We start from the raw sequence: 26,499 nt of genomic DNA on the forward strand, positions 1-26,499 counted from the left end.
AAATCTCAATGGCTTCACTCAGTGTAAATTTAATATCTCTAAGCAAAACCTTGCTCGCTACAGCATTAACAGCACATACAAGATGGTTTTTTATCAACTCGTATGAAAGATCAACAAATCTGCATATTTTAGGTTTATTTCTTAAGTCAGTAATATATGCTGCAATACTTTCAACAGAGTTTTAGTTCTTGTGTAAAATTTTTGCCTTTCCATCGTAATATTTGTTTGAGGCTTACACGTTTCTCTAAATTTACGTTTTAAACACTCAGACTCTTCCTGCGTTTCAGCCTGTATCATAGTACAGTGGTTCCCCCTCCCCTGCATACACAGCAGGCGCATATACAAATGAATGTTCTCACTCAATGGTGTCTGAGCCAGCTAAATTGAGAAGTATAAATGCTTTTGTATGTATGTCTTTATCAGAAAATACAGCCTGTATGAAAATATCATATTTTTGCTCAAATGCTCGACAGTTCTCTGCAATATTATTATCAAACACCAGCAGTTCAGATCTGCAAAATACATCTGCCACAACAACAAATTTCTTTTAAATGTATGTATAGACCTGGTACTTGTAATTATGCTCAAATCCATATCAATCTCTCTGAAAATGCTTCATTTTAACACAGAAAATATCTTGAACACTCCAAACACTTTGGGTACTTCGAAAAATTTTAGTTACTGTGAAAAAGTCATACATTGCAAAAATATTTGGATGTTTTAGCCTTTTTGAACATTTTAAACACTTCTGAGATTATTTCAAACACTTTAATCATTATGTCACTATTTCGGACATTTCAAATAACTCAGTAATTATTTTAAACACTTTGAATGCTATGCCACATGACTGTCGACTGAAAATCATTTAAATGAATTTAAGTACCTTCAAATAACCTTTGACCAATTTGCAAGTTCATTCCTGTATATTACTCCACTTCTAACTGTGTGCTTCATGGTTTGCAAGCTGCTTCAACTTCGGATGCCATTCTGTCACCATGTCGCATGACTCGTTTATTCCAATGAGACACTGAGGCATGGGATCGTATGAAGTCATTTACTGCACACAAACACATCAGGAGCTGTAACTGAAACATATACTTAGAAATTCATATGCTTACTGACTGACTGTTAACTTCTAACACACTCGTGCATCTCCATTCAAGCTAGCACTCACACTGAATGACTATACAAAATGGCACTGATTTCGCACGTGCTCAGTAATTTATATGCAAGTGCTCTCAGACTACAGTGACTGACTATGTACAATATACACACTGATCTACAATAGGCAGTCACCTAGTGCCCCATGGCTACAGGGGCCCACTCTGGTTAGAAGACCTCAACGTATCAAAAAAAATTCTTAACATGGCTGTGGCAATGTCTTGTCCTTTAAGGAGGACAATGAGTGCATCACATGCACATCAACTTGGATGTAAACCCATTCTGCACCCCATGTAGAATTTAAACCAGCGATTTCACTTATAGAGGGGTACCTCACTGTATAAAAAATGCAGATGGGGCAAATATTTGTCCTATTCTCTCTTAAACTGGTTTGCAAATGTCTACAGCATGGTCTTTAGTGAAGAGTTTAACCTCTTCACAAAACCATTAGTCTGGGGATGGTAAAGATGGTATTTAGGTGCTTCACCCCACAGTTCTTCCACAGGCAAGCCAGCAGGTCTGAAATCAAACTAGCAGCTTGGTCAGTCAGTATTTCTCTCGGGAATACTACCCTGCTGAAAATCTCTAACAAAGCATTTACCACCTTCTCTGCCTCGATGGAGGACAGAGCTCTGCCTCAGGGTGTCTAATAACATAATCTACTACCACCAGGATATACTTCTTCCTTGTGGAGCTTGGGGTACTCAGAAGCCCCACAATATCCATCGCTACCCTCTGAAATGGCTCCACAATCACAGGCAAAGGCATCAAAGGAGCCTTGACCTTATCTCCTGCCTTGCCTACTTTTTGGCACTGTCAGAGGTCCTGCAGTACCATGTTACATCTCTTGAAATCCCAGGCCAATAATAGTTCTGCATAATATGTCTCTTGGTATGCTTTATGCCCATATGACCTGCAAAAGTAATGTCATGGGCTATGGCATGAAGTGCCAGACTGTAGGCTCTAGATACTACCAACTGCTGTATTACATCAGCCTGTAACCCTCCCTCAGAGGTCCTCTCTATGTGCAGTAACCATTTGTTCCACTCTACAGACTCCCCTTTTCCTTGAGGATCAAATGCCTTCCTAGCTACCTCTCTCAAGCTTCTTAGTGCAGGGGTCGAGAGCTGAGCCTGTCTCAACTTTATCTTTGTGACTCTTCTCAGCTCCCTTTCCACAGAAAGCCTGGTATCCCCTGACAGTGGTGCCTCACTGTCAGCCTGGGTACTACTACTCACCTCTACCCTTGCAGTCACTCTGTCCAAGGGAGCATCAGTACCTATCAGCAACTGTGGCTCACCTTCAGGCTCATTACTACATGGTAACTCCCTCCCTGAAATAGCTACCTCACCAGCCTTGGCTTCAGGTGTATGGACTGTCTGAATTTCCCCCAGGCTACAAGACCCACATCACATGCCTGTCTCCAAGCCTGACTTCATGTAACTGCATGCATACAAGTTACTGCATTATCAAAATCATTCCCTATCAAGACCGCTGCAGGGATATCATCAAACCCACCTACTAGCGTGCTTCTGTTTCCACCCTCCCAGTCAAGATGAACCATGACCAAAGGCATTTGGAATGAGGTCCCTCCTAAAGCTTTGACTGGAATGGACTGCCCAAGCAAGTACTACTCCTCTTTATTCACTGCAGGCTTCACAATGGTTATGTCAGAGGCTGTGTATCTCTTAGCAGTGGTCTGGTTTCCATCCAGTAAGACAGGCTATAACCTCTGGTGGTAGTTTGGTACCCCTGTTGTCTCCAGACAACTTACCACTGGCATTACTGCTATTCCCACTTCCTAGCTCTCCCACCTTTTTCCCCACCTTGCCTACATGGACATCTATATGATATATGACCCCAATGGTTATATTTAAAACAGTTATCCCTTGATCCTGGCCATGTACTTAAACTAGTGGCTTTCCCTGTTACTGGTGGACTCTGTTGGGGTGGTTTAGGCTACCCACCATGTGTTCCCTTATATCCATGAGCAGCACTGGGTATCGCCTTCCTGTGCAGTGATGTCCTGCTTGCTAAGTAGAAAACCCCCTTTTTCCCCAGCTCATCTGAGGAGCTACACTCTTGATCTTCTAACCAGATTCTCATGTACTCAGACAAAGTGCTAAGGACTTATTCCCTCACCAAAAGTTCTGCCAGCCCTTCAAAAGTATCATCCTGACACCCACTTACCCACCTCTGAAAATAAGTGCGTAACTCAGTAATATAATCACACACACTTTCATCTGCCTTGTGTCTATGCTCACTAAACTTTTTTGTAAGCTTCAAACATTCCATTAAACCCTTCTTCACTTTATCATAGTTTAAACAATCAATATCAGACAATTTAGAAACAAAAGTTACAGCTTTACCATGGAGTAAGAGGGTCAGGAACTATACCTAGAGCCCTTGGAACATTATACTGTTTACATACCCTTTCAAATATATGAATAAAGCTATCAAAATTATCACCCTCTGTAAACTGTGGAATACATTTACTGACCTTTATTGCTTCTGGGGTTCAGTTATTCCGTCCCCCATCACCTCTATGACCCTGGTGAAGAGTCAGCATCTCCATCTCATGTTGATGCTGCTTCTCATCTTTTTTCTGCCTCCTAACACTGCAGTCTCTCTGTTGATTCTAATTCTAAACATTTGGCCAACAGTTCAAGTCTGTTTCCAGATAGATGTTTAAGTCCTCTGAAGAAAAGGTGAACTGTCCTGTTTCTGAGGGCTGCAAATTCCCATCACCAGACTGGATATCTTCCTGGTTACTGGTCTGAACTGCAACTAATGCTGAAATAATTTCCTCTTTATTCAGGTTGGCATGCACCAGTCCTTTAGCTTCATACACCTTGGACAACTGGTTCTTTGTCAGCTTGCCATAATCCTCTGCTGATATCTTTGCCTGATAAACTAACAAAAAAAATAAAACTGTTGTGAAATGAAATTCTGTATGTTTACCTTGTGGCTGCTGAGAATACACACACCTTTAGTGACAACTTCTTATAGGCTACAGAAGTTCAATTAATATCCCACCACTGCTCATCAATTTGTGATGTCCCTCTCTGGGCCAGTAATCAAGGAGCCTGAATCCTCATCAATGGCACTGGAGAGGGACATTCACTTTGAACAAAAATGGATGCACCCTGTATTACCAGATGCAGCTCTCTGCATCAAGCACAGTTTCCCATAAAAGCACACAGGAAACATAGTCAGTCCAGGGTCTGGATTTCTCTATCTGTCTCCCTCCAGGTCTCCAGTAAGACTCCCTATTGGCACAGCTATAGAAATGAGACCTCAGCCAAGTGTTCAAGCTGAGTTCTCCATCACTCTCTCTCTGAAAGCAGTGCTTCATGTCCCTGCTCCAAGCAGATTACACACACATCCTTTGAGATTTGATTTACACACACACACACACACACACACACACACACACACACACACACACACACACACACACACACACACACACACACACACACACCTGGGAAAGGATGGCACAGATTTACTAGCTTGCAAGGGTACCCAATTATATTGAGTGAAATTAATATTAATACAAATGGTTGTTTGACTAAAAACAAGGTTTTCAGGAGCAGTCAGAGCTGTTGCCAAATAAATATCAGTACTCTCAGAGATTGAAATATTCTCTAAAAGACCAGCCACAATGAAAAGTTTAAATATATTTAATAAAAAAGAAAAGAACATGAAAATACTAAATATCTATTTACAGTAAACAGCGTTTCAGACACAGGAAATATTAAAATAACCCAGATGAATAGATTCACACAGATTCAGAAAAACAGTACTTAACTAATCTCACTATATTTTCCTAACTGATCTACAGAATTTACTATTCCCTGGTTCGCTTACTAGAGCAAGGCAAGATGAAGCAGGTGAGGGTTCCTTCTGTGTCAGGTTCCAAAAACAGACCGGCATAAGACTTCAGTCACACCTAGTATTAAAATATCATTTTTAGTGATGGATTACAGAAATACATCACATACATCTGGTCATCTGACTTCTGATTCCCATGCCACCCCCCCCCCCTTGGCTAGAAGCTGTCAGGATTTAGTACATATGTGTCAATAATACACACACACAGAGCCTTCCTAAGATCTGCTGCAGCTCCTGGAAGTCATAAAACAATTTCAAACTTCCACCCTTCCAGAGTAGCAATTAGTTCACCCCAAAGACAATGCAGAAATGTTTCTAGTACAGACTTTTTGTCTTTGGCTGCACTGAGAACTGTAAGATACAATCTTTATGGCCTGAGCCAGGTAATTTAATTTCAAACTATTTTCAAAGTTAAGTGGATTGAGATTAACCTCTTCTCTTCCAGTATCCTATGTTAAAACGTATACATTTAAACAGTAATGCACGTATATTTCTTTTTCTGTCCAGCATGGCTCACTGTTGGTACATATTTAACACAAGCAACTTTACAAATACAGTTTCCAACACAAGTATCTGTACAAATCAGTTGGATATCATCATCATCATCAGCCCCCCTTTTCCCATTTTCTACATGGGGGTCAGGGTATCATGTTAACTGTCGCCAACTCTCTTGATTCAGTGGCACACTCCTGCCTTCTTCAACACTCATGCCTGACTGTCACAGATCTTCTTTCACACATTCCATCCACCTCTTTGCTAGACTTCCTCGCTTCCTCTTACCTTCTTCCTTTCTGTCCCAAATCTCCCTCACCAGATTGTCTTCTGCTTTTCTACATGTGTGCCCATACCATCATAATCTGTTTTCTTTGATCTTTTCTGCAATTGGAGCTACTTTGGCTTCTGCTCTTATGTCCTCATTTCTTCACCTGTCCCGCAGTGTGCATCCTACCACCTTTCTCAGGTACTTAATTTCCATCACCTCTAGCTTCTTCAACTGTTCTGCCTTTACTGCCCAGGTTTCTTTACCATACAGTAGTACTGGTCTCAACACTGTCTTGTACACCTTACTTTTCAGTTTCTTTGGCATTCTTCTGTCATATACTACACCTGATACTCTATGCCAGTTGGCTGCAGCTTCTCTGATTCTAGCTTTGACCTCTTCATTCAGACTACCCTTCTCCTCAACTGTTGTTTGATTTATAAATGATATATAATTCTTTAGAAAATTCCAGTTAGCTGTGCTGGCATATCTTACAGATCCACTGCCCTACTTCTCCTGGCATAGCTGGTAATACCTCACATTGTCATAGCTTTTCTTCACAAATTTCCAGTTCATTTTATGGTTGCTGCTTTTCTATGATTTTTCCTTCCATAGTATTTATCCTGTGCACATTAACAACACAAACTGTGCCTACAAAAAATGATGTTCATGATTTTAATCTAACACCAACATTCCTTTCCAATGAGAATTAATTTCTTTTTCCACAGGTTCTGCATAAATGATTAATTGCAAGCCCTTTGTTTTCATCATCCTTATAGCCACGCCTTGTGAGCACATATCAACAACATATTTCTCATGTTTCTCATGTTTGCCAAAGCTTTCTAAACTCATTTACAATAGGTGTATTGATTTTAGACATTTCTGTCACACATGCAACTTTACACAGTTCATATTCTTCTGTGAGTTCTATTAACTACGATAAAATGATAAAGTAATCTCACTCACTTGATAAACATAAGTCATTCTGTTTAACATAGAATCTTATTCTCTTAGTAATCTTGCCTCTGTTCACCATGGTCAGCATTAAAACACACACACACACACACACACACACACACACACACACACACACACACACACACACACACACACACAGACATATATATCACTTGGTACGTCCTTGCCACACTCCCCACCCCACCCCACCCCCACACACACAGTATCCTGGCCTATCCACACATCCACACTACTTATTCTATTCCTTTTCTCACAGCTTATTTTAATCTTCAGTGTATTTCCTGCATTCATTCATTCAAAACATCCTAGCAAGGCAAAATTGCATACTTATAATTGCAGAGGGAATAACTGCATTAAGCCATGGGTGCATTTCACAGCTTTTTTAAACATATTTCATCCAATGATGTCCTGAAAAAAATCCTGTTTAAGTAAAGAAATTCAGTGTTATACTTCACCTTTGTTTTCTTCTGCATCCTTTCAATGCATCCTAATTGTCCAAGGAAATAATTGAATTAAACTGGGGGGAGGGGTCTGGGGATGTTAGGCTTCCAGAAGTTGTACAGATTGTATGTTTTTTCCTACCTTTTGATCAAATGATGGTCTGATCAAAAATTATGATTAAGAAAAGAACAATTATTTATGTACTCACCATAATGATAGATGTATGTGGTCCATCTCGCCTACATTCATTACTGACGGACTCGGAGCTGAGAATCAGCTCCGACTTGGCCGCTATAACTAGCACAAAGTCTCTAATTGGCTGGGCTAAGCCTGTATCCCAGGATGCACCGCACCCAAACCCCCAGATCTTGTTTGCCACAATATAATCATTACACATACATAACCCCACAGGAACACATAGCAAGAAGAGAGAAAAAATAATATCCTCAGAAGGTTCTAAGAATATAAATTTCCTCCAAGTCCACCAGGAAGGGGGAAGGTGGGTGGGCACATAAAAAATGTAGGCGAGATGGACCACATACATCTATCGTTATGGTGAGTACATAACTAATTGATGTAATGTGGTCCTATCTCGCCTACATTCATTACTGATGGGGCAGCGTCCCTAGCACCTATATCCTGGGAGGCTCATGGGAAAACACTCCTGAGCACCGTGGAACCAAAGGAAGCCCGGCCTCTAGAAGCCACGTACATGCTTATAATGAGAAATAAAGGTGTGTGGGGAAGCCTAGGTGGCTGCTGCACAGATTTCATCCAAAGAAAACCTAGCATGAAAAGCCACTGAGGTAGCTATAGCCCTGGTAGAATGCGCCTTAACTGGGAAAGGTAGATCTCTACCTGCCGATGTGTAAATAAATGAGATACAGTCCTTAATCCACCTTGCAATAGTGCCTTTGGTCACAGGGCTACCAATCCTGTTCTCTGAAAAGGACACAAACAACTGATCTGATTTCCTCTCTTGTTTTGTCCTGTGCAAATAAAACCTCAGCTGTCTATGTACATCCAGTTGGTGAAATTTGAATTCTGCCTTGTTTGAAAAGTGTGGGAAAAACACCGGTAACTCAATGGATTGGTGAAGACAGAAGGTAGAAGAAACCTTAGGAAGAAAGGAAGGGTTGAGTCTCAAGGATACTTTATCCTTATGAAAAATCAAATAAGGAGGTTTAACAGAAAGGGCTTGAAGCTCTGATACCCTTCTGGCTGAAGTAATGGCCACCAGAAAGGCTGTCTTCCAAGACAAATATTTTAATTCACAAGTGGCTGCAGGCTCAAAGGGAGAAGAAGTTATGGCTCTAAGCACCAAGTTTAAATCCCATGGCAAGACTGGCTGTGAAACTGGGGGACGAAGTAACCAGGCTCCTTTTAGGAATGCTTTACACAGTTTATGGCCCATGAGGGAAGGCTCATATGAAACGTGAAAATTAGAAATTGCTGCCAGCTGAACCTTAATAGTGGAGGCCGCGGAACCTCCACACAAAACGACACCAACATGAAGGGAGAAGTGACTAACTCAAGCGCCCCTAAAAGAAACCAAGGAGACACACCAAACAGGGCTAAGGCCCTCTAACTTAAATGGGCCTAGTCCACCAAACACAAGTATACCACAACTACAATTATCAAAGGAAAAGGTCACAAAAAACACCCAGACACAAAACGTAGCTATTAAAATAGCTTTTGGTTGGAAAAAATTCCACAGAAAACTAAGTAAATAGTTCAATAATGTACTTAGCCACAGCCAAGCTCGAGACCACGTCTTCACTCAACGAGCAGCAAATGAAATCTGGGGGTTTGGGCGTGGTGCATCCTGGAATACAGGCAATTAGAGACTTCATGCTAGTTATAGCGGCCGAGTCGGAGCTGATTCTCGGCTTCGAGCCCGTCAGTAATGAATGTAGGCAAGATAGGACCACATTACATCTCCAGTTTTATTCTGGAACTTTGCTTTTTCTTGTATTCTCTCAACAGGCCATGTGTGACCAAGACTAATGATGTTGCTTAATGTTGCTGCAACGTCTGGTTATTTTCAGTTAATTGAGGTGGCACCTAACTTGATTAATTAGTGTGTTGTAATGGCATTCTTTGTGTATTTTTTTTTTTATTAATGTGCATATTGAATTGTTATATGTTAATATATTCTACATGCTTACAGTTTTATGGCAATTATGTATACATTTAAGGGTACTTCAGTTGCACTGGCAATATGTACAATAGAAAAAAATTATATCATAGCTGCTTTTTACATGCAAAATTATGACCTCTAGAGACAGTGGAACACTTTCCACCACCTTCTCCCACCTACCATCTGGTTCCATTGATAATGTTTAGCTGGCAGTTCTGAGATCACATGGGAAGGAAATGTTATACATCAAAGGTTATCTCTAGAGTCTAGAAAAAAACAACATGGTGAACATCATTATTGGGCTTGCAAGTAGAAGATTTATAGAAAATGCAGGGGTCAGTCAGTAACTCTTGTTACTTCCTCAGGTGAGAAGCTTCTTAAGTCTAATGAGCATTTCCATACTCCATTCCTAAATGATATGAGTAGCTATGCTGGACTGTCTGATTTAAGAACTTGAGTACTAACTAATCCCGACCCACCGTGCAATATTGTGAAGTATGGTGTTGTAATTGCTCCCATATTTGCAACTGCTGAATTCCCATCTAGACGTGCTATAATAAAAACTGTGTGTTGGGTATTACATGCTGCTTGCAGAGGTAATCTAGTTAACTGAAGATTGTCTAGAAGATTTAATTGTTGATATTTTACACTTAAGGTGATGTTTTGATTTAGAATAGAGTTTCATTTAGAACAGATACACCAATGGCAATCCAAAAATCACGGTGGTTGTCATAGCAGCTAAGGAATATGTAGTTAATAAAGCTGTTGAATGCACTGGATAGTGGTTGGAATGCACTTTATTAGTGGAAAGGTTTGAAGACAGCTGTACCCATTGCATGACTTCCTTAGTTCTTTTAACCTTAGTATGAACCTACCATTTGTGCATGCACTAGGATCTATAACGTGTATCTCAGTATATAATATGTTACCCAAAATATGTACTGTGTGACTGAGCCTGCAGCTATTTGATGTGCTTGTAATGACATTACCAGTGTTCTGGTTAAAGGGTGCTTTTTCACTTCACACAACATTTGTGGTGTAAGATGCAGATATGTGGGTGGATTAGTGCCTTTGTATGGTTCATCCTGATAGTCTGAGCTCAGTATGAAACAGCTAGCGTCCTGGGCAGTTCTTGCTATGGATGAAGTCCTCTACAAACACTGTGTTGAAGGCTTCTTTTCCTGAATACACTGCTGGCTTCTTAGTATACTTTGATGATCATTACTTATTAGGAAAGGGATGTAACTTCTTACTTACGTGTGCTTATGCTTTTCCACCAACTTTTAGTCTATGGGTGATCTTATCTCTTACAAGCTGCTATGAATGTAGAACACCATCAAGGAAATGGCACAATTATGCATTGTATGTTAGAAAGACACACTGATGATGTGGCTTATCTAATAAAAATTCTTTCTACAAAACAGAATAGAGTAAATTACTTGAGATTCCATGTACCTGTAAAGTTATCCAGTTACTCCTACACTGAGCACTTTATGGATCAGTAACATATTTTTCAAACCGGTGCTTGAAAATAAGAGTTCATTTCCTAATATTGCAGCATTGTTAAATGCGAGTTTAAATGCACACATAACTTTGCTTAGTTTTTAATTTCTTTACATATATGGCATTACTTCATAATGGATGTTTCCTTACTCTTTTTATTTAATTTGTTTTCTAGGCTAGAGCATTGATCTTCATGAACCTTTTTTCAGATTCAGCCTGGGAGTGGTGTCTGGTTAATTGATTTGCTCAGACTCACACAGTTAGGCAATGGAAGTTGAGGGAAACTGACTTCCCCACCCCACCCCCTCATTTTGGTTTCTATAGCTTGTGTTAGGTTCCCTAATTTGACCTGTTAATAGCAGCAGTCTGCATTTAAAGTGGAACCTGTGTGTTGAGAGACAGGCTTACAAGACTATCTGCAAATATATAGAGATGAGTATATTTTTCTGTATTATTCTGTATTATAGAGCTAAATTGTTGCTTAGATATATGTTGTCTTACTATTCTGCAAATATACAGAGATCAGTATATATTTTTTTGGTTTTATAATTTGCACTCTGATTCCTCACATCTCTGTTGAAACTGTCTTCCCCACCCCCACCCCCATTTTGGTTTCTATAGCTTGTGTTAGGTTCCCTTAATTTGACCTGTTAATAGCAGCAGTCTGCATTTAAAGTGGAACCTGTGAGTTGAGAGACAGCCTTACAATACTATCTGCAAATATATAGAGCTGAGTATATTTTTCTGTATTATTCTGTATTATAGAGCTAAATTGTTGCTTAGATATCTGTTGTCTTACTGTTCTGCAAATAAACAGAGATCAGTATATATTTTTGGTTTTATAATTTGCACTCTGATTCCTCACATCTCTGTTGAAACTGTCTTCCCCACCCCACCCCTCATTTTGGTTTCTATAGCTTGTGTTAGGTTCCCTTAATTTGACCTGTTAATAGCAGCAGTCTGCATTTAAAGTGGAACCTGTGTGTTGAGAGACAGCCTTACAAGACTATCTGCAAATATATAGAGCTGAGTATATTTTTCTGTATTATTCTGTATTATAGAGCTAAATTGTTGCTTAGATATCTGTTGTCTTACTGTTCTGCAACTATACAGAAATCAGTATATTTTTTTGGTTTTATAATTTACACTCTGATTCCTCACATCTCTGTTGAAACTGTCTCCCCCCCCCTTATTTTGGTTACTATAGCTTGTGTTAGGTTCCCTTAATTTGATCTGTTAATAGCAGCAGTCTACATTTAAAGTGGAACCTGTTTGTTGAGAGACAGTCTTACAAGACTATCTGCAAATATATAGAGTTGAGTATATTTTTCTGTATTATTCTGTATTATAGAGCTAAATTGTTGCTTAGATATCTGTTGTCTTATTGTTCTGCGAATATACAGAGATCAGTATATATTTTTTGGTTTTATAATTTGCACTCTGATTCCTCACATCTCTGTTGAAACTGTCCTCCCCACCCCCGCCCCTCATTTTGGTTTCTATAGCTTGTGTTAGGTTCCCTTAATTTGACCTGTTAATAGCAGCAGTCTGCATTTAAAGTGGAACCTGTGTGTTGAGACAGCCTTACAAGACTATCTGCAAATATATAGAGCTGAGTATATTTTTCTGTATTATTCTGTATTATAGAGCTAAATTGTTGCTTAGATATCTGTTGTCTTACTGTTCTGCAAATATACAGAGATTAGTATATTTTTTTGGTTTTATAATTTACACTCTGATTCCTCACATCTCTGTTGAAACTGTCTCCCCCCCCTTATTTTGGTTACTATAGCTTGTGTTAGGTTCCCTTAATTTGATCTGTTAATAGCAGCAGTCTACATTTAAAGTGGAACCTGTTTGTTGAGAGACAGCCTTACAAGACTATCTGCAAATATTTAGAGCTGAGTATATTTTTCTGTATTATGCTGTATTATACAGCTGAATTGTTGCTTAGATATCTGTTGTCTTACTGTTCTGCAAATATACAGAAATCAGTATATATTTTTTTTGGTTTTATAATTTGCACTCTGATTCCTCACATCTCTGTTGAAACATTTTCCCACCCCCCCCCCCTGTTCTTAGTTGTAGTTTAAATTTGGTGGCTTTTGCAGTGCCCGCCCCACTGTAGATTTGATCTAGGACACTCCCCCAGTCCCATCTCTTTACCGCATTCTACCTAATAAACCCTTTCTGCACTTGCTTTTAGTCCTTTTTAATTTAATTACATTTTTTCAAACTGTGTGTGGACTAATATTGCTACATACTCAAGTGTGCCAGCTTGCACTGCATGTGAATTGTTTTTACTACTGTTTATGCTACTTTTCTGAAAAAAAAATTGTAAGCCTGTTTCCTACCTTTCCTGTAATTAGTGTTCCAGATACAGATTTGCTGTATCCAGGACTATTTGTAAGCTTCTGAGCCCCCCAAGCCTTTCTGTGTTGGAGGGAAGCCTTCTAGCTTATCAGTGGGAGTGGTAAGCAATAGGTAACCTGTCTACCACATAAGGAGTGGTTCTGGCCCAGAATTTGTAGTTATTGGCCGTTTGGGTGGTCTTCCATCTCTCTCAACTTTCTGACTTGAAGGCCTGCATTTGCACTTGTTTCTGTCCTGTAACTGCTAGGCCCATCTCATTTGCTCACTCAAAAAAAAAAATATATATATATATCTGCTTTTACATGTATTTGTGTTTCTTCCTACTTTATTTTGCTTTTGCGTCATCTTAAAAGTATTCAATTGCATTTATTACTGCTTGGTGTAACTCATTCTAAGCCTTTTAGTTTAAGCACTTGGGCTTCAGACCAGTTGTTTTACATTAAGAAGGTTTGTGGTCTGCACTGTAGTGGCAGAACAGGTAGCTTACATCCTTCTAAGTTGGGAACTGCTGATTGAGGGCTCAGTGCCTGTTATTCTAAAAGTGTATTAATTCTGGTTTAAGCACTTGGGCTTTAGGCCAGTTATTTTACATTAAAAAGGTTCGTGGTCTGCACTCATGTGAGAGGAGAGGCTGGACTCTGCCCTTCTGAGCTGGGAATTTCTGGTTAAAGGCTTATAGTGCCTGCATATTTAAACTGCTTCTTACTGAAATTGGTACACCTTGTCTGCTGTAGCATAGACTAGATCCAGGCCTGCTGAATCTAGCTTTGTTTGTATGCCTGTTGTTTGTTTGCTTGTTATTTCCCTGAAACGCTAATTCCACCTAAAACGCTTCTGTGGATCCCTAGTGATATCTGCATTGCTTACTGTGCTTGTTTCCTTGTTTCACTTGAAAGAAAGTTACTGTTTGTCGTTTTTGCATTTAAGTTACCTGTAACACATTGCATTTAAGATACGTGGCATTTGCTCACTAAAGCAATTATTTAAGTCAGCACTAAAAAATTAAAAGCACTACACCCTCACAAACTCCCCTTGAGTACCTTGTTCCCCATTGGCCCTTTTTATCAATTATAAAGGAATTCCCAATACTATTCTAGCATGTCCAAAGGTCAGTTGTCAATCTCCTCTCCGGTCCAGCTGGTGAATCTGGGAATCTTGAGGCAATGTTACAACTGCCTCATGTACACAGACAACCCTCTCCTCCTCCCAACAAATTCCAACACATGTGAGAGATGCAACCATATAGCAATACTGGAGGCTAAGCTCTCTCAACTCAGTACTGGCGAAACCAGTCAGGAGGAGAAGGAAACCACACTCACTACAATTCCAGTCTCACATAGACCTACCACGACAGCAAACTAAACACATAAGTACAGAAAAACATGCTCGGAGGCTCTACATAAAAATTTGCCTAAGCAGCAGAAACCTCCAAAGCAGACACCCAAGCAACCGCTACCCCAAAACAAAACACGTGCAACACATAGCTCACAAAGCCAGTGTGCCGAGCAGTCACAGCCCTTAAGGCTAAACAACACACATTATACACTTGTAATAGGTGACTCTATCGTCAGGCACACTGACGTCCTGCTCACCAGGCTGAACAACAAGAAGGTCATGGTGAGCTGCCTGTCTGGCGCTAGGATCTGCCACATAACACAAGCACTCAGGTCACTCCACGGCAAGTACAAATATGACTCAGTCATTGTCCATGCTGTTGTGAATGACCTGAGACGTACCTCCCTGGACTACATGAAAAGAGACATAGAGGAGCTCTCTGAGCATGTAACCCAGGCCGGTATGACCCTGACCTTGAGTAGCATCTTACCCTCACCAAGAATGATGCCACAATATGAAGACAAGATGATCAATTTCAGCAATTGGCTTAAGCATTGGTGTCATTCAAAGGGGATCCAATGCCTGTCAGCCTGGGATGACATGCTCAACAAGCCACGATGCTTCGCTAGGGACGGCTTGCACCTGTCACTCCTGCGCTTTCGGATATTGGCAAAGGCTCTTGCTACCCCCATAGTACCTTTTTTAGGCAAGGCTCAAAAGACAAACCCACCTCCATAGGTATCACAAGGGATAAGAAACTAAGAGTAATGCTACTCAACAGCAGAAGTCTAAACCTCAAGATGCACGCACTCGAAACTCTCCTTAGCATGGAGAACATCGATATCTGTGCAGTAACAGAAACCTGGTTCAAGACTTCCAAGAGCACTCCAGCACTACCAGGTTATACCTCATACCATGCTTTTTGGCCCCAAAACTTGGACTGAACCACAAAAGGAGGGGGAGTATCAATATTCATCAAAGATACCCACACCTCCAGGTTGGTGGCACAGCACGAAGCATCAGAGACTATCCATGTGCAACTAACAGTGGATAAAACTGCCTTCCAGTTTATAGCCTGCTACAGACCACCCTCCCAAACCCAGGAACTCCACTTGGCCTTCCTGAGAACACTGGAAAATATGAAGGTCTCTCCAAACACCATTATATTGGGCGACTTCAACTACCCAAACATAGACTGGGAGCATTACTCTAGCTCCAACACCCTAGCCCAAAGTTTCCTAGAATTTATAAACTCAAATGCTATGGAATAACTTGTTACCATTCCCACAAGAGGGGAAAACATTCTGGACCTGATCATCACCAACATGGGGACTCTGTGCTCCAGACCAGAAGTGTATCCTTCACTGGTAAGATCAGACCATAAACTAATCTCACTGGATATTCACATCCCGACTCCACCCCCTGCCCTGAAAACCACAGTGAAAAACTTCTCTAAAGCAAATTTCACACTCCTCAAAACCGAGGTGGAATCCTTCAAAGCCCCCGGGCCTGTGGAAAATACGGCCCAGACCACAGAATCCTTTATAAACGCATTCTATGAACACCTTCAGGAATGCATGGATCATGCAATCCCAAATAAAACCAAGACCCAATCCTCCAAAGGCAGACGTCCTGTCTGGTGGACCCCAGCCATAAACAAACTATACAATAGAAGGAGGAAGCTACTACATGATAGAGCAAAATCCCAAAAAGGGAAGGCATCTCTGATCAGTATTAGCAAAAAACTACGGGCACTCATAAAATCGTCTAAGGCCAGCTTTGAGAGAAAAATTGCACAGGAGACTAAGGATAATCACAAGGCTTTCTTTAGTTATGTTAGGAACCTGGGTGGGAATTCCCAGATATGCTCAGAAGTAGTCCAAAATGACAAAAAATACACCGAACACACAGACATTGCCAACATCCTAGCTGACAGGTTCAGCGCAAACTTCTCCACCTCCCACCAAAAGGGCAAATATCTATCCCAGCAGAGTGCTGCCCCCCTGACACCTCAGATTCTCAGGTAAGAGCTGCCCTCTCCAAAGCAAAAAACACAGCATCAATGGGACCAGATGGTGTTCCGGGCTGCGTCCTACATGAACTCCAAGAAGAGCTAAACCCAAACATAAAACTACTGTTCAATCTCAGCCTTACTACAGGATATGTACCCAAAGAGTGGCGTACAGCAACAGTGGTCCCTGTCCACAAAGGTGGTGCCTCAACGGATCCTGGAAACTATCACCCCATAAGCCTGACTAGCTTGGTCTGCAAAGCTATAGAAAGGATCATCATGGACCTCATAAATAAAGATATTGGGGACCTACAGACTCTGGATCCTACCCAGTTCGGCTTTGTTAAGGGCAGATCCTGTCTCTTAAATCTGGTTGATTTCTTTGAAACAGTCACCAAGGCCATGGACGAGGGGAAGGTGGTCCACACAGCCTACCTGGACCTCACAAAAGCCTTCGATACAATACCCCACTCGGGCATTATAGATAAGCTCACCAGCTTAAATATAAACCCCTATGTCACTAGATGGGTTGCAAACTGGCTCAAGGACAGAACCCACATGGTTAGAATTGCTGGAGCCATGTCAGACTCCAAACCAGTTACAAGTGGCGTCCGACAAGGCTCAGTCCTGGGACCTCTCTTGTTCAGTATATATTTCTCGGAGGTACAGGCCAACACAGAAGGACTGTGGCTGACCAAGTTTGCAGATGACTGCAAACTGGGCGCCATAATCGACTCTCCAGCCGACATAAGCATCCTCCAAAAGGGCCTCATAGAAACAGACAACTGGTGCCAGAGCCATGGCCTCAAGCTAACCGCCAAAAGTGTATAGTCATCCCTTTGGCAAAACAAAGTGCCCACAAATTACCACATAGGTGGTAATCCATTAAGTACAGAAGAAGTAATTAGGGACCTGGGGACCCAAGTTGATAGCAATTTCTCATTTGACAACCACGTGGCCAAAGTGGTTAGAAAAACATTTTATATAGCCCACCTAATCATGAAGGGATTCACATCTAGATCAGGGGAGGTCATCGTGCCTCTTTACTCATCCCTCATCAAGCCCATAATTGAGTACAATGCCCCTTTTGGGATGTACCTTACCAGACACCTGCAGCAACTGGAAAGACCCCAAAAGTACCTCACCAAGAGGATCAAAGGGCTCAAACAGATGCCATATGCTGCCCGGTTAAAGAAACTCCAGCTGTACTCAGTGGCATACCACCTGCTCAGAGTCGATCTGTGCCTGACGTATAAAGCCATGTCCAACCCAAAATTAATGGACATGCTGCACCTCAGAAAATCCAAATCCCATCGAGCTACGCGCTCAAGAGACTTGAACCTCAGCACTGAAATAAATAGGACATGCTGGAGGGACAGATTCATAACCCAGAGGCTCCCTTCACTCTGGAATAAAATCCCAGTCCAGGTTAGGCAGAGTCACTCATTGACTCTCTTCAATAGGAATCTTGATGAGTGGATGGGAGATCATAGGTTTACCCTGGGTATCACTTCTGTGTCACTGTTAGACAGAGGCACAGTATACTAACCTCGAAAAAAGGGCATAGCAAAATTAATTTAAAATGGGTGGTGAAAGCCAAACACACTCTGGCTAGGCTTATAAATGCCCTAGGGCAGATAGCCTAGTATGAACCTATGAACCTATGAATCAAACCTTGCACTAAGGGACCACAGTAAACAGCTTGTTAACAGTTCCTTAATCCTCTAAGCCACCTCCCAGACATTTAACTTCCCTTCATTTGATCTTTTGAGCACACTGTTATTTCAGCACTTGTTTGGACTTTTAAGTTACATTTTACAATTTCTTCTGTGATAAGGTGATGGTTGAATACTACTAAATGCATTTTGATGAAAATAATGCATGTTTACTCAATTACTCAATATACTGATGCATTCATACTGCAGTGTAATTTTTGACCAGTGTACTACTGATGTTTTTCCATTCTGAATATTAGCAATGTAATCATATATATAATGGTTTCAGTACATTTTATCCATTTTTTTTTTGCTTAAATCACAAAACATCAATTGCAATGGAGCAGGGAAAATGCTGGAACCATGTTATACCCCAATAAAAACTTTTGAGATGTTTTGTGTTTTATTTCAAAAGATTATTCCTCAGAATTCCTGATGTGCAAACCAATTCTATCTAGATACCTAAATGAAGAATCACGTTTTCGCTACCGCTATGCGGAAGCTTCCTCAGACAAATACAAATTGTAATTAAAACCATCACGTTTTATAACAATGTATCGTGATGTCACTTCCTTTTAAATTTTACTAACACAAATAATAAAAATAGGAAGTCATTTTTACTAGATGTCGCACCATAATGCTAAACATATATTTCATGTCTGCATTTCCTTTGAGATCTTATATTTTAATTAATGGTTTACATAAGTTAATAATACACATGTTCATACGTAAAACGAACAATGATAGTCAAACCATTAAATACTCTAAAATAAGAAGTGGGACAAATATTTAGAGTATGTTACCCAATGTATATTTATCATTAAAATCAATTATTTTAAAAAATCAATTATTTTTAAACAATTAATTTTAAAATTATTTTTAAAATTACATATGAGCCACTCATCTCATATAACTTTTGTATCTCAAAATAGCAGCAATATTACAAGCCTCATTTAATCCAGGGTAAGTGAAGGCGTCTAAGCCAATCTGCCACTCTAATTCTCTCATTTCAAGTACTAAGCTTTGAGGTCCACCCCTAACTCCGGTGGAGACATGTTCAATACCCATAAACTGAAAGCTATGTCCTATATTGTTAATAACATGTTTGGACAAAGCATTATCCATCTTTTTATTTTTTATAGCATACAGGTGTTGGTAAATCCGATCGCTAAATTTCCGATCGGTTTTCCCTATATAAAAACAGGGGCAGCAGACACATAAGGCAATGTACAACACAGACTTTGTGGTGCAATTGATTCTTGAAGGGATGGCATATTTCCTATTCCTAATAGTGAAAGAACTACCAGCTTTCAAATGATTACACCTATTACAGAACCCACAAATAACAGTACCAGTTTGTCTAGTAGAAGATGTGGATATTCTAGGTCTCTGTAATAATTCTTTCAAGTTGTTCCCTCTTTTGAAAACTACAGAGGGGTAGGCTCCCAATTTTTGAAAGAGTGTGGGGTTATTATAGATAAAATACCAATTTTTCTTTATGATGGTCCAGATAGCTCCAATATGCCTATTAAAAGTTAGAACAAGACTAGTTTTAAAGTCGCTCTTCCTATTTTTATTATTTGTGTTAGTAAAATTTAAAAGGAAGTGACATCACGATACATTGTTTTAAAACGTGATGGTTTTAATTACAATTTGTATTTGTCTGAGGAAGCTTCCGCATAGCGGTAGCGAAAACGTGATTCTTCAAATAAAGAGCGTTAGTTCTACAAGTCCTTTTTTCTCCGAGAGACTGGTATTTGTCTGTTTTTGGTTTTCCTGTATCTTTCGTCAGTAGTATGTCAAACGGAATCTCTGGGAGCCCGAGGATGCCCATCCTGTTCGGGTCTGGCGACTCGAACAAGGAGGATGAATCGCCGAGTGTTGCCTCTTTGTTGGGACTATTAAATCAGCGTTTGGAGCAGCTAGATAAGTGGCTAGACACCATCGAAAAGAAAAATGTGTCGCTCCATAGTGTGAACGGAGACTTTAATATGAGAACTTCACAGCCAAATATTGGCATTATGGCTCAAAGCAGTTTGTCTTTGAGCAATACTAACTGTTCCATTCCGCCTGGACAAGGATTTATCAACGGCAGCAACGCTGACATGGAGATTGCTCCTACTGTGTCACGTACCATGAACCCGGCTCTCTTACAGAGGGAGGATGTACCAGGTGGTCCCTCTACCAGCACAGTTGGATTACCGGCGTTTGACACTGTATCTAACGCTATTTAACAATGCACCAGACCAACAGGAACAGTTACACGGGGGAACGGCTCCTGACAACAGCCGTGGATTTATTGGTTTACCTTCCTTTTCCTCCTGGGTAGAAAATGTTGAATGTTTTGGCTTTGGGATGCATGCTGCTGGGAAGACTCGACCTTCGGATTCTGCTACAGGTAACACCATTGATAATATTGGTGAGAATTTAAAAATTTTTGACCATAAACTGTTGAAAATTAAAAAGCTACAATTGGAAGTGTCTTACTTCCAGCAGTGCATAGCAGATAAAACCATACCAAAGGGGCTGAGAAATTCGTTCAGACCCACAAACCTATTTAAGGATTCTAACTTTTCTAATGATTTAATAACTCTATTTGACCGGCAAGGAATAGAGTTATTGGAATTAATGGTCAAACATTACAACAGTTATATAGCGGGATTATTGGTTGATACCGAAAAACTTGACTGTTCTATTAAGAATGACACTGATTTCCTTCGTTACAAATATGACTATGAACGCATCTTCACAAGTATTGATGCGCTTATGGTCAAATTGAAATTTAATAAATCTAAAAAATTGGGGAGGGATAGACAAGCCTATTCTAAAGGGCTTGCTTACCCGAACCTCTCCAGTCAGTTGGCTAATGAAGCGATCCCTAGTGGGTCGACTAATGGTATGGACAGTATTAACTCCTTTACCAGTATATCTGATGGTAATTCGAATGACGAGACTACTGATGGTAGGGAAAGTGGTCGGGTAAATTCAAATCAGGAGTTACGAAGAAGCAACAGAATTAAGTCCATGCATCAGAATAATCAAGGGAATCATAATAACAAGAATAACCAAAGGCCTTTTTTAGGAGGGAAGAACAACAACGGTCAAAATCGTCGGTACAAGAATTAATAATCCCTTCTAGAGGTCTAGTGACTTTGGATGAATCTATATCCACAGATCATTCCCGAGCAATTGAGTGTGATGAAGAGCCACCAAACTTGATGGAAAAACCTTCTATCTTATTAAATGAAGAAGGGGACTTTAAAGTATACAACTTTTCTATGTGTGAAGTTGATCAAGATTTAGTTGAGTTACTAGCAAAAGGGTTTTCTTTCGTACCTGATCAGAGGTTAAATCTAGCTAAAACCCTTATAGACCTAAAATGTTATGTACGAAAGTTAAATCTAAAACTGTTGTTCAGCAACGAGACCCCTGGTGAGGTGCCTATGTTCAAACTGGCTAGTACATTTAACCCCCCCCCTGCACCCTAACCTTAACATCTTCGAGAATGTCTGTGAACTTGATCTAAGACATTTATTTCAAAAGGTCAAATGGTTTGATAACCATAGTAATATCTCATATGACCAAACAAGAGCATTGAATAGCCTTCGTGAATTATCGGTTAGGGTGATGAAACCAGATAAAGGGGGTGGTGTAGCCATCTTTGACAACTCCGATTACATTAATAGAATGCAATTAATTTTGGAATCAGATGCTTATGCACATTCTTCCTACAGTGAAATGTTAGGCGTTCATAATAGGGTTAGAAGTTATTTTAGAGACTTGCTTATTGATGGCTTAATAGATATTGATACTTTTAATTTTATCAATATTTTATCACCTAAAGTACCTGTAATGTTTGGGTCTCCAAAATTACATAAGGATCTCTCTAACCCACCAATGAGGGCCTTAATAGATGGCAGATGTGGCATCACCCACCCATGTGCTAGGGTTATTGACTATATTATTTCAAAATATCTTAAGCAAATATCTGAGATTTGCAAAGATTCTTGGACTTTCTTAGAGTCAATTAATGATATTACTTTTGATCCATCCTACAACTTCCTGAAAATCGACGTTGTCGATCTTTATACATCGATTCCACACCAGGAAGCAGTAGAATGGAGTGAATTGATGCTGGAGAGTTTAGGAGCCACAAAAAATGAGATATCCTTAGTGACACAGTTATTGGATATTGTATTATCTTCAAATTTCTTCCTCTTCAATAATCAATACTACCTACAGAAACAAGGTATCGCCATGGGGTCCCCGTGTGGTGGGAGCGTGGCGAACCTTGTAGTTGCTTATTGGGAAAAGGTTATACTGAAGAATTGTCCCCTTGTCAGTAATATGGTTAAATACTACACACGTTTTTTAGATGATGTGTTCATCTTAATCAAGGGTAATGAAAGTGAAGCAGTTAATTTGGTTAATTTTATGAATAACTCCATTTCATTTTTGAAATTTACCTATAAGTTTTCCACCACTGACATTGAATATATGGATGTGAAAATAACTAAGGATCTCACTAACCATTGTTTCTTGGCTTCCATATATAGGAAACCGACCTACTGTAATGCTTTCCTACACTACTCAAGTAGTCACCCGGCCACACAAAAAAGATCTATTGTCAAAGGACAATTAGTCAGGGCCGTGCATATGTGTAGTACATTAGAGGCATTTAGACTGGAGTGTTCTCTCCTTAAAGAAATGTTTGTAAATAGGGGGTACCCTTGTTGTTTGATAGACGATTTAATCTACGAAGTTTCTACGAAGAGGGAATCAGGTTTTTACCAACCATTACTGGCATGTAAAGGTCAAGCTTCCATTTCGGATATTAATGAACATGGAGAACTATTCTCAGACATTGGGCCTGATTATATAACAACTGAGACTGTAACTCGTTCCCATAGCGACTTTAAAACTAGTCTTGTTCTAACTTTTAATAGGCATATTGGAGCTATCTGGACCATCATAAAGAAAAATTGGTATTTTATCTATAATAACCCCACACTCTTTCAAAAATTGGGAGCCTACCCCTCTGTAGTTTTCAAAAGAGGGAACAACTTGAAAGAATTATTACAGAGACCTAGAATATCCACATCTTCTACTAGACAAACTGGTACTGTTATTTGTGGGTTCTGTAATAGGTGTAATCATTTGAAAGCTGGTAGTTCTTCCACTATTAGGGATAGGAAATATGCCATCCCTTCAAGAATCAATTGCACCACAAAGTCTGTGTTGTACATTGCCTTATGTGTCTGCTGCCCCTGTTTTTATATAGGGAAAACCGATCGGAAATTTAGCGATCGGATTTACCAACACCTGTATGCTATAAAAAATAAAAAGATGGATAATGCTTTGTCCAAACATGTTATTAACAATATAGGACATAGCTTTCAGTTTATGGGTATTGAACATGTCTCCACCGGAGTTAGGGGTGGACCTCAAAGCTTAGTACTTGAAATGAGAGAATTAGAGTGGCAGATTGGTTTAGACACCTTCACTTACCCTGGATTAAATGAGGCTTGTAATATTGCTGCTATTTTGAGATACAAAAGTTATATGAGATGAGTGGCTCATATGTAATTTTAAAAATAATTTTAAAATTAATTGTTTAAAAATAATTGATTTTTTAAAATAATTGATTTTAATGATAAATATACATTGGGTAACATACTCTAAATATTTGTCCCACTTCTTATTTTAGAGTATTTAATGGTTTGACTATCATTGTTCGTTTTACGTATGAACATGTGTATTATTAACTTATGTAAACCATTAATTAAAATATAAGATCTCAAAGGAAATGCAGACATGAAATATATGTTTAGCATTATGGTGCGACATCTAGTAAAAATGACTTCCTATTTTTATTATTTGTGTTAGTAAAATTTAAAAGGAAGTGACATCACGATACATTGTTATAAAACGTGATGGTTTTAATTACAATTTGTATTTGTCTGAGGAAGCTTCCGCATAGCGGTAGCGAAAACGTGATTCTTCAAATAAAGAACGTTAGTTCTACAAGTCCTTTTTTCTCCGAGAGACTGGTATTTGTCTGTTTTTGGTTTTCCTGTATCTTTCGTCAGTAGATACCTAAATGAGCTGAATCTAAAAAAAGAAGTCATCACTTGAGGCTTCAAATTACATTTTCTGCCTGTGCGTGAAAGATTTCAATAATCTTGCAAATGAATAAGATGCAAGATAGTTCCAAAGAATACAAGTACTCTTGACTGGGATGAGCTTTTCAAACTAACAACTAACTAGCTAACTAATGAACTAAGTGGGCCATTTATATGCATAAACAAACTGTGTGGCTGCCTGGGGTGCTGTGCTTACAGGGTCATTATTTCACATATTTACTTAGCATTTGGGACCTAACAACATCCCAGGCTGCATTCTACATGAACTACAGAATGAACTGGCACCCCACCTAAGTACCATGTTCAATCATAGCCTCACCTCAGGCTTTGTGCCCATTGAATGGTGCACCGTGACAGTTATCCCACTCCACAAGGGGGGGGCACAACAGACCCCGGGAACTACCGCCCCATTAGCCTGATGAGCCTCGTCTGCAAGGCCATGGAACGTATCATCATGGAACTCATAAACAAAGACATTGGAGATCTCCAAACCCTGGACCCCACACAGTTTGGGTTTATAAAAGGCAGATCATGTCTCCTAAACCTGATAGACTTCTTTGACGTAGTCACCAAAGCCATAGATGAGGGTAAGGTGGTTCACACAGCCTATCTAGATCTCGCCAAGGCGTTCAACACCATCTCCCACTCTGGAATTATAGATAAACTCACTAAACTAGGTATAAATCCCTATGTCACAAGATGGGTTGCCAACTGGCTTACTGAAAGAACCCACACTGTGAAAGTAGCAGACTCCAAATCAGACTTCAGACCAGTGATGAGTGGAGTACCACAGGGTTCAGTCCTGGGACCTCTCCTGTTTGGTATCTACTTCTCTGAAGTACAGGCTAACACAAAAGGTCTTTGGCTAACTAAATTCGCAGATGACTGCAAACTGGGAGCCATAATTGAAACTCCTAATGATGTGGACATCCTACAAAAGGGCCTCACTGAGACAGATGCCTGGTGTCAAAGACATGGTCTCAAGCTCAATGCCAAAAAGTGCATTGTCATCCCCTTTGGTAAAAATTCTGTACCCATGAACTACCACATAGGTGGTAGTCTACTTAACACCAAAAGTGTGATAAGAGACCTTGGGACACAGGTGGACAGTAGTCTCTCCTTTGATAATCACATCGCCAAAGTGGTCAGGAAATCCTTCTATGTAGCACACCTCATCACAAAAGGTTTCTCATCTAGAAAAGAAGAGGTCATTGTTCCCCTCTACTCATCACTCATTAGACCCATTATAGAGTACAACACCCCTTTTGGTATGCACCTCACAAGACATCTACAACAACTGGAAAGGCTGCAAAAGTACCTCACAAAGAGGATTACTGGCCTCAAACAGATGCCTTACGCAGACCGTCTCAAAAAACTCCAGCTTTACTCTGTCTCATATCGCCTACTCAGAGGCGATCTCTGCCTAACATACAAAGCTATGTCAAACCCAGAACTGTTGGACATGCTCCACTTAAAGAAATCCCAATCCCTCCGAGCTACACGCTCTAGGGACCTAAACCTTGTCACCACAAAAAATAGAACATGCTGGAGAGATAGATTCCTGTCCCAGAGACTTCCCATACTCTGGAACAAACTACCTATCTATATCAAACAAAGCTCCTCATTAGCACTCTTCAAGAAAAATCTTTATGATTGGATGGGTAATAGGAAATTCACCCCGGGGATCACTTCTGTGGTTCTGCTTGACAGGGACACAAGAAAATAATTTTCTTGGATGGCGAAAGCCAGGGTACATTTTTGGCTAGGCTTGTATAGGCCCTAGGGCCAGTAGCCTAGTACCTACCTATGAACCTATGAACCTATGAACCTATTTCTGTTCTCTAAAAATAAATAACAACCCTGCTAAATTAAATTATGATGGCTACACAGTGTACTTTCCAGTGGCGTTGCTGTTGATTTGACTAGTACATTAGAGTCACAGAGTAGAGACCTTACAATGTTCAAATGTAGGCATGAAGCATACTTTACAACTTCTTGCATTCAGGAGTAGGAGGTTTTCCATCAACATTCACATTTTGCGCAAT

This window comes from Protopterus annectens, chromosome 8.part0, assembly GCF_019279795.1.
Source record: "Protopterus annectens isolate FY-2018-M chromosome 8.part0, PAN1.0, whole genome shotgun sequence".
NCBI classification, from domain to species: Eukaryota; Metazoa; Chordata; order Ceratodontiformes; family Protopteridae; genus Protopterus; species Protopterus annectens.